Source organism: Oncorhynchus gorbuscha, linkage group LG14, assembly GCF_021184085.1.
Source record: "Oncorhynchus gorbuscha isolate QuinsamMale2020 ecotype Even-year linkage group LG14, OgorEven_v1.0, whole genome shotgun sequence".
Taxonomy (NCBI): Eukaryota; Metazoa; Chordata; class Actinopteri; order Salmoniformes; family Salmonidae; genus Oncorhynchus; species Oncorhynchus gorbuscha.
In genome coordinates, this window is record NC_060186.1 from 53223469 (window position 1) to 53234062 (window position 10594).

The window sequence follows — 10594 nt, forward strand, 5'->3', positions numbered from 1 at the left end:
CAAGACCAATTTAAAACAATAACACATTTTTTAACACATTATTTCCCCTTGCTTCTAGGTTAGCATTTTATTTCCAACAGTGATGGTTTGTATAAACCTTGGTGTCTGCCTGTCTGACCTCGGAAACAAAGTTTAACTTTTGAAATGCCATCTCGCCCCTATACGGAGAATGCTGTGCATGGACGAAACATCAACTTTTCTGATCCAAGCGATATCATGCAACAATATTATTATAATGGATAGCTAAATCCAATTAAATGTCAATAGAAAAACTACGAAAACAGATGAAAATTGAGCGTTTGCTGCTGCCCTTCCAGCTGTCGAGTTTGTGGCTTCAGTTGGCTAACTAAAGGTGCGTTGGTAAATTCACTCTGGCTATCTACCCCCTGATGACAGAGCACTCACTCTCCTCTGACTGTGCCAGAGCGCAGAATAATTGATGGATTTATGAACGCTCAACACCGGTTGAATATGGCTGGTGTCAGTAAACGTAGTCAAAGAAGCATAATTCAACTGTTGCTAGCAGCAGTTACAGTCACCAATTCTATGGATATCATGAAAACAGCCTAACCACCTCTGCTAGGGCTAGTAAAATAGTCAGAGTGAGGTGTTCTCTCATTGTTTCTGGAAGTATCTAGAAAGCTAGACAAAGTTAGCCAGTTAGCTTTGGTGCTTGACTGCCATTGTGAGGTCAGAACGCTTGGATCAACCTCCTTGGCCAGAGTGTCCAGTGTGCGCTCCTAGAGTGAAACGCTGTCCATTAGTAAATTCAGAATCTGACAAGCTCTGAAATTTCCAACGCCCAGAGCGCACTCTGGCACTCCAGAGTGAATTTACGAACACACCCTTAGTGAGAACGTTAGCAAGCCTGCATAGCAACCGTTATTTTTCCATAGCAACCAATGTTTTGCATGGATGAAAGTATTTTTGTATGTTTTTTGTCATAGGTTTTGTTCTCAAATGTAAGTGTAGCGGCATTTATATGTACCACAGGAAAACCAAGAATTGAAGAGCGACACCACGGCTATCTTTTTGGCTTTTATGTTGATCTGCAATTATATTGTGAAAAGACAGGACCAGAACACATCAGTCTCCAATGCACCATCTGACAAGTTGGTCTTTCTCTCTGTTTTCTCAGACTCACACAAATCACATTCATACAGAAAGCCATAATGTATAAAATAATAACCAGTCCTTAATACAACGAATGCATAATATTAATTCTTAGACAATAGAACCATACCTGCAATAGTATTGTGAAAAGACAGGACAGGAACACATCAGTCTCCAATGCACCATCTGACAAGTTGTTCTATACAGGAGCATGAAGAAAGGTAAAATACATATCCTGTCTCACATCCCCAATACATTGCTAGGTGCTTTCAGTGTTGACAGTACCAAAATACAACAACTCATGTACAAAAACAAGTTACAACGTGAAATCGCCTCTATCCCGCTCAGACCATAGAGGGCCAAAACTACATCTCCCATATTGCAACGCCAGCACCAGTCGGCAGCTCAGCTAACCGTCTGCATCACAGAAAGGCATGCTAGCTAGCAACAGCAGCACTTTTAGCACTTTGTAAACTATATTAATGACAACAATAAAACTCAAAGTTACATGTTTCAATAGTCTCACACTCCCTTATAACAATATCTACAGCATTAACCTTGGTGTGGTTTATGTATTTCACTTTATGGACTTCTACAAAGGAGTAATCTGCAACACATACCTTTCTCTCTGTGTTTTCTCGGACTGAGAACAGGAGCTACGGGTAGTAGCAGGGTGTTAGTAGGTGACGCAAGCACCCAGATGAAATAACATACATTTAATGAAACACAACCCGAAGATGTTAACATCATTCAGCTACTGTAGATGCCTACCTAACATCAACAAGTAGCACCAGTAGCACAACAATTAAAAATAGACACCAAAAGTAAAGTTCCTGCCGATCATAGTGATCTGACTCCCCCTTTCTGTCTGAACTTGGAATATTCCTGTTCACAGGTTTGGGCCACTGACCTTCAACCTGGTTGTTCTGTTCGGCGTCGTGTACTATTCTAATAATTTCAGCAAACTTTAAGACATAAGGTAAGAATTCTTCCTTCACAGGGGTAACCTTGACCAAGAGTCGTCCAGAAGGACAGCAAAGAGACTTTGCCAGGTAGAAATATTCCCATATACATACAACATATGACCCCCCCCTAATAAAGTATTTCTAATTTCCTTAATCTATCCTCTTGCCTCTGTTTCACTGGGATACTGTCACTTCAACAAACGTTGATAGGGCTTGAATCAGGGCAGCTAGATGCTCTCTTTTGTCCGGCTCAGCAATCACTTGACTCATTGACTCTAAAAGTCTTCTGACAGGCTTCGTAACTCTTCTAGTTCGAGTTCTCAAGGTGCCTTCACTGGGTCTCAGGACTGTATCAGTGAACTCAGACCTGGCTGTTTCTGCACTCTACCTCTCTCTGGTTACTCATTATCTTCTTAGTAGATCTTACATTTATTTTGTCCCCCTACACCATACATGATCAAGACACGCAGGTTAAAATATCAAAACTAACCAATTACATTAATTTGGGGACAGGTCGAAAAGCATTAAACATGTATGGCAATTTAGCTAGTTAGCTTGCACTTGCTAGCTAATTTGTCCTATTTAGCTAGCTTGCTGTTGCTAGCTAATTTGTCCTGGGATATAAACATTGAGTTGTTATTTTACCTGAACTGCACAAGGTCCTCTACTCCGACAAATTAATCCACACATAAAATGGCCAACTGAATCGTTTCTAGTCATCTCTCCTTCTTCTAGGCTTTTTCATCGTTGAACTTATATGGTGATCACATCTAAACTTTCATAGTATTACCACGACGACCGGCAAAACAGTTCGTCTTTCAATCACCCACGTGGGTATAATCAATGAGGAGATGGCACGTGGGTACCTGCTTCTATAAACCAATGAGGAGATGGGAGAGGCAGGACTTTCAGCGCAATCTGCGTCAGGAATTGGAATGACTTCTATTTTAGCCCTTGGTAACGCAGATGCTCGTTGGTGCGCGTGAGCAGTGTGGGTGCAATAATTTAATAACATGGATTTCTAAATGTATTTTGTGACGCTCGCGCACGCAACATGTCCGGTCTGGTCAGCATGTTATGCATCCAGAGCCGCTGACTGATGAACTACTGACGCCATCTAGACTGCTCACTGACGTTGCTTTTCTACTTATGTCATCTTCAGAAGGATCAAATCCAGTTTAAGTATATAGCCCTTCTTACATCAGCTGATATCTAAAAGTGCTGTACAGAAACCAAGCCTAAAACCCCAAACAGCAAGCAATGCAGGTGTAGAAGCACTGTGGCTAGGAATAACTCCCTAAAAAGGTCAAAACATCGGAAGAAACCTAGAGGGGAACTATGCTATGAGGGGGTGGCCAGTCCTCTTCTGGCTGTGCCGGGTGTAGATTATAACAGAACATGGACAAGATGTTCAAATGTTCATAAATGACCAGCTTGGTCAAATAATATTAATCACAGTAGTTGCTGAGGGTGCAACAAGTCAGCACCTCAGGAGTAAATGTCAGTTGGCTTTTCATAGCTGATCATTAAGAGTATCTCTACCGCTCCTGCTGTCTCTAGAGAGGTGAAGGAGCTTCCTGTGCTTGAGTTAGCTGCTTGTCCGGAGATCAGGTCCTTCACTGGGCTTTGAGGAGCAGCCTCTCTCATGTATACTCCATCTTCCAGTCCCGAAGTCTTTTGAGCTTCAGCTTCCGTGGGCCCCTCAGTGTTCTGGCCCTCGAGAATCCAGTCAGCAGTCCTTCGATCCTCTGGATCCTCATCCACATTGAATACCGTACTTTCGTCACCGCTGTCTGCATTTATGTCCTCTTCTGAAGCAGTAGAGGCTACTGTGGACATCTCGTCTGTCTGTCCCACCAGCAGGAAGTTCACTGGCAGTATGAAGTGTCAATGAACTACCTTACTCTTCTTGGTAGTAGGATCTTCGACTCTGTAGATGTGCACAGACGGGTCTTTCCAAGTGATCACAAAGACCGTTGAAGTCAGCAAGTTTACCTTTCCCTCTTTCCTTTCAGTTTTCCAAGAGAACTCGGTCTCCAATCTCCAGGGCAGTGCCTTTCACTCTCTTGTTATACTGCCTTGCTTGCATTTTCTGAGCTTCAGTGGTGTTGGCCTGAGCGATCCTGACAGCCTCTCGCAGATCCTTTTGGAACGAGTCAACATACTCATCATGAGTCAACATGTCTTCGTTATTCAAGGTACTTCCAAACATGATGTCCACTGGCAGCAGTGGAATTCATCCGAACATCAGGAAGAACGGTGTGAACCCTAACGTTTTGTGTGTGGTACAGTTGTACGAGAAGGTGAGTGTCTGTATCATCTGGGGCCATCTTTCTTTTGCTCTCGCTGGCAACAATCGGACCATGTTACCAAGCGTGCGGTTGAATCTTTCCGTCAGACTGCTGCCCATAGGATGATATGGAGTGGTATGGATCTTTTTGACTCCAGACACTTGTAGCAATTCTGCGATTTAAGTGACTCTCAATGTTTGCTCCTTTGTCAGAGTGTATCCGCTTGGGAAACCCATAGACACAGAATAACTGGTTCCATAACTTCTGGGCAACCACCTTTGCTGTCTGGTTCGGGTAAGGAAACGCATGTGCCAGCTTCGTAAAAATGGTCTGTGATGACGAATACATCAGCGCTCTCTCCATCCCTTCCTTCTGCTGACCAGAAGTCTATGCACACCAGTTCTAATGCTGTGCTAGTCTGTATAGATTCCAAAGGTGCCCTAGCCTGTGGCTCCATTGTCTTGCCAACCACACAGCGCTTACAGTAGGAGACATACTTCTTCACTTCCCCTTCTATTCCAGTCCAGAAGAACCTTTGATGTACCAAATGGAGTGTTCTAGTCTGGTCTTGGTGGCCGGCTTCGTCATGGGTTCCCCTCAGAACGATGGCTTTAAGGGAGTCTGACACCACCAGCTGGTATCTCGTCCTTGATTTCGAGTTTAACCCAATGCTTCAGAATTCTCAACACTCTCTCTCCGCGAAGGTCTCCTCCTCCTCTCAATAAAGTATGCCACTCGGGCCAGCACCTGATCTGCCTTCTGTTTTCTCCGTATCACATCAGAAGAAAGGACTGGAAAGTAGCCGCGCCCCCTTCATGCTGAAGGATGCTGGCAGAATACTGGGCTAATTGGAAGTTGCACACTGGCACACTCGCATCCCACTCCAGACAGGATTCCAAAACTGCTTTCACTCCTTCAGAAGAGACTTGAGCCAGGATCTCACCACCTTGGATATTGACTGACAGTTTGAATGCGTCCTGGATGGACTCTGAAGTCACATACTCTCGGAACTCACCCGCCTTCCTAGCTCCAACGAACGGCTGTCGACTAAGCAGGTCTGCTGGGACATTCTGGGGCCCGGGGATGTACTTCAAGTCAAAGTCGAAGGGGGCCAGTTTAGAGACCCACCGTTGCTCAGGCGTCTAGCTTTGGTTTCGTCATTATATATGTCAGGGGGTTGTTATCTGTTAGGACTGTGAATCTATTCCCCTTCAGTCAATGGGTGAACTTATCACACACAGCCCACATAAGAGCAAAGAACGCTAATCTATGTGCTGGGTAACGGGAACTGGGACCTCGACAGAGTCTTGCTTGCAAAGGCTACTGGTCTGGTTCTACTCTCACCCTCAAATGTCTGGCTAAGTACTGCACCTAAGCCATCCATTGATGCATCTGTTGATAGGAGAAACGGTCTGCTAAAGTCTGGGTGACCCAGCACAGCTGTTTGGGAGACTGCAACCTTTAGATTCTCCTGCGCCTCCTCACATTCAGTAGTCCAGTGGGTGGGTGAAGGTGTTTTCCCATAATTTTCCATCAGGTCAGCTGCAGTGATGTCGTTGATTACAGACATGATTGCCATGATGATATGGCCTAAAAACATTTTTTTTTGCACTAGCTTCAGGTTGTGTTCCTTAAGGTGGGAGAACACCATTTCAAGACGGTCCAGGGCTTTTTGCTCACTCTTCCCGAAAACCAGGAGATCATCCAAGTAGCACAGGAGGGACAAGTAGTTCTGGTCACCGAAGATCGAGGTCATCATTCTGGCGAATGTTGCTGGGCTGTTACATAAACCCTGAGCCATTCTGTTATACTCAAATAAACCTGTGGATGTTGTGCATGCTGTGTACTTGCGGTCATCTTCATGTATGGTGATGTTGTAGAATCCCAAAGTCAAATCCATAGTACTGAAGAAGCAGTTCCCTCCCAAAGCGGGGAGAGCATCAGCTTGATTGGGCAATGGGTATGCATCTTTCTCTGTCCTCTGGTTCAACCGTCTGAAATCAGTGCAAATAGAGCTCAAGGTCTTCTAGGGCCAGGCATGGGTGCACATCAGCCAACTTGGTGTTATGGCGGAGAACAATAGGGTGGTCCAACATGTTGATCACTTTCATGGGGACCCACTTGTCACCTCTCAAAGGACATACAGTGTGTCCTACTAGGACATTTCTTGGTGCAGATCGTGCTGTAGTGGCCTCTATGACTACAGTACTACCAACTGATAGCGGCACCTTTTCTTTCAGTTTTCCCCAGACCAAATGTTCATGTTGAGGCATGAGAGTCACACTCTGCTTGAGCATTACAGTTCCCACTTTGTCTGGTATTTTGTCACCGTGCCAGCGGTTCACATTGGCTAGCATGCTGAGTAAAAGTCCATGTGGATGTCCTTTGGCAGGTTTGGAGAAGCTGTCCCAATACCACTTTGTTTTCTTAACCTGTTGCATTATGTGTTTTATGGCGTTCGTTCCAACTGTCATGTCGTCTGTCTTTCCAGGTCCAACTAAAACAGAAAGATCAATGTTCAATTCACATTCATACTTAGGTTGTGCCTGGTTGCCCCCACAGCCTACAAGAACTTCTTGAGTTGGCTTTCTAGACTCTGGTTTTATCACATTACATCTCAGAAGTGTCTCTTCAGCTGACTCACTCAACGTGCAGGTCATAGACATTTACATTACATTAAAGTCATTTAGCAGATGCTCTTATCCAGAGCGACTTACAAATTGGACCCACTATCTATCAGAGCTATCTATCAATTTCTACAATTTCTTGCACCATTACTGGAACATAGAAAAGACTGTCAATACTCTCTATTTTCGGATAAATTGCCTCAGTTTTCATTGTGTTTCCAGTCCTTATATCTGTGGTGTTCTGTGGGGGTGTAACATGTTCGCCCACACGTGCATGTTAGTTTAAAGCGGGCCCAGGAGGAGCCTCGGCAGTTACCACTCCAACTTGTTTTCTTGCTGGACATTCAAAGCCTCTGTGGCCTGTCCTGTGACACTTGAAGTATAAACCCTCCTTAAAGCAGTGTGACTGAGTTGAATGGTCTGAGGCCTTACAAATTCTACAGGGACCAGCAGCTGTATTAGTTTGTGGCGTTCTGGCCGAAGTTCTCCTTTGATTCTGTTCCTGGGTTGACAGGAGCTTTTCCAGGAGAGAAACCACTTTGTTCAATGGAACCTGATCACTGTTAGTGGGTGTGGCTGAATTATTATGACCGACTGCTTGTTGTTGAGTCATACACCAAGCGTCGGGGGTCATCACAACACTCTACCTTGGCACTACTTTGCACCCTGTCACCCTGGCTGACTGTTTGCCTCTGTGATTTGCTGTCAATCATTGCCTGCAAAACTCCAACGGTCCAATTGTCAATAGGCATGCACCTAAGCGGCATATAGTGCTGGATCAGGGCAGTGCTTAACAAACATCATGGTCACCTCATGACCTGGATCATCCACTCGTTTTCCCTGTCTTTGCAAGCACTCATTGGCAAGGTCAATTGCTTTGTTCAGTCTAACCCAATAATCCAAGCAGCTCTCTGTCTGTCTTGGTAAGGTTTCATAGAAGTATCCCAATGGAATTGTGGATGAAATTGCTTCTCCAAAGTGCTGCCTCAAGATATTGTATATGGCTTCAGGGTCTCTGAGGGTTTCCACAGAGCCCAATTCTGACTGTCTTTAGCCCGCCTCATCAGTCTGTCCTGTATCTCTTGCCCCTGTTCTGATATACTGCATCCCTTCTTTTTCAAGTAAGCTTGCATAAGTTCTTGCCATGCAGTCACTGTGCACTGGTCTGTGCTATCACCCCGGAAGTGGGGTGGTACTCTGACGTCTGACTTCAGAATTAGGTTGACCTTTGACCAATCAGGTATTTCTACTATTGGTTGGGGAGGGGGAGTGCTTGGACCAGCCCCTGCTAGACTAGCGGCAACTTGATTTCCTATTTCACTGCCCAGTTGTTTGACTAACTCTGCTAGGGCTTGCAATCGGGTTCGGTTTCCATTAGAGGGCCAAAACTACATCTCCCATAATGCAACGCCAGCACCAGTCGGCAGCTCAGCTAACCGTCTGCATCACAGAAAGACATGCTAGCTAGCAACAGCAGCACTTTTAGCCCTCTGTAAACTATATTAATAACAACAATAAAACTCAAAGTTACATGTTTCAATAGTTTCACACTCCCTTATAACAATATATACAGCATTAACCTTGGGATGTTTTATTTATTTCACGTTATGGACTTCTACAAAGGAGTAATCTGCAACACATACCTTTCTCTCTGTGTTTTCTCCGACTGAGAACGGGAGCTACGGGTAGTACCAGGGTGTCAGTAGGTGACGCAAGCACCCAGATGAATTAAAAAACATTTAATGAAACACAACCCGAAGATGTTAACATCATTCAGCTACTGTAGCTGCCTACCTAACATCAACAGGTAGCACCAGTAGAGCAACAATTAAAAATAGACACCAAAAGTAAAGTTCCTGCCGATCATAGCGATCTGACTCCCCCCTTCTGTCTGAACTTGGAATATTCCTGTTCGGGGCTTGGGCCACGGACCCTCAACCGGGTTGTTCTGTCCTGCGTTGTGTAATATTCTAATAATTTGAAGTTTGATGGAATAACCTTTTTAACTCTCCTACATAAGGATGAAATAGTATAGACCCCTTTCCAGTACAAGACACACTGACATCATGCACAGATGCGCGCAAATCTTGGCTGCAGTAAGAAAGCCATCACCATCTGCACCCATTCAATATAGCGTAGAGTTACGTTTTTATTACTTGGGGTTCTCATATTCTTACAATTATGTTTGATTATTGCTTGAACAGTCTCTAAGACTATATTTGGTATTAATCTTTGCAAAATAACTTAATGCAGCAGTTGTTAGCTAGAATGCTAAGATTCATTGACAGGCTGTAGCAAAATAGGCATTTTACTGGTTGAGGTCGAAGTGTTTAAAAAAATATATATAATGCAGTTGATTTGCGATTTTGACACATTAAGCAGGACGTTCATATGAGCCTTAAAATCCAAACATAATCGAAAAGTAGTATGAAATGCACCCATACGAAACAAGTAAATATAAGCTTTTTTTGCTGGCATTCTATAAGAACTGTGTTGTGCCACCAACACCGACAATGTTTGCAAACACAAAAAGGGGTCTATACATTTACTTATAAAATAGCGTGCAGAACGCATCACAACCATATGCAAAATAAGTGAGTGTAGCTTTTGATTCTGTTTTGTTTTTGACTTCGTTTCACACTGGCTTTTGGCACTGTGTTTCTGGGGCTTGCCCGAAGTCTGTGCTAACCCTGCTCAAGAGCAGGGCCAGCTAGCCGTGAGCTAAGGTTGGTGCTAGCCCAAGAATGCACAAGTGTAAAGAGACGCTTAGCCCCAGGCTAAAATCTCCTTAGCCCCAGGCTAAAATCTCCTTAGCCCTAGGCTAAAATCTCCTTAGCCCTAGGCTAAGGACGTGCAGTGTGAACTCGAAACAGTCAGACAGACCTGCCCACACCATAGCGATCAGACTTTGTTTACATAAGACAACACCTAATGCATTTTTTTTTACTTAAGAAATATGGCACCTAAGCTCAGTGTTCCCAAACCTAGTCCTGGGGATTACAAGGGGTGCCCTTTGGGTTTTTGCCCTAGCACTTCACAGCTGATTCAAATAATTGACTCATCAACAATATTTGAATCAGCTGTGAATTTCTAAGGCAAAAACCAAAACGTGTGCACCCCTTTGGGTCAAGAGGACCGAGTTAGGGAAACGCTGCCTTAGTTATATGTAAAATTGCACCACAAAAAATGTAAAATTAATTACAGATTCCTTGAGTTATTCATTCTGACTAATTTGAGGAAGTGATTCTGGTTTAGTTGCTATGGTGTCTCATGTGGGACAAATATCCAAAACTGCCACATCGAACCACCACACCCCCAAGACGGAAATTTAGTTTTTCATAATGGGCAACAGAGAAACACATGTTTCGGAATGTTCAGTCGTTCTTTAATGTGCTCGACCGTTTTATTTGTTGTGATGCTTTCCCAAATCGTGTGTGCTTGTTTAGTGACATCTACTGGCTCATGCATAATTTTAAGAAACATTTATATGGAGCACAGGCTACAGTGCAGTTCACTTGGGCTCCCTGCCTGTGCCATTAAACCCCTTCAACTCATCCAGAACGCCGCAGCCCGTCTGGTGTTCAACCTTCCCAAGTTC

The 10594-nt window shown here is 44.1% G+C and overlaps 1 pseudogene; it reads right to left on the minus strand.

Moving 5' to 3' along the window:
• Nucleotides 1-5142: 5142 nt before the first annotated feature.
• Nucleotides 5143-10594, minus strand: part of LOC123995538 — an 8542-nt pseudogene continuing 3090 nt past the window's right edge.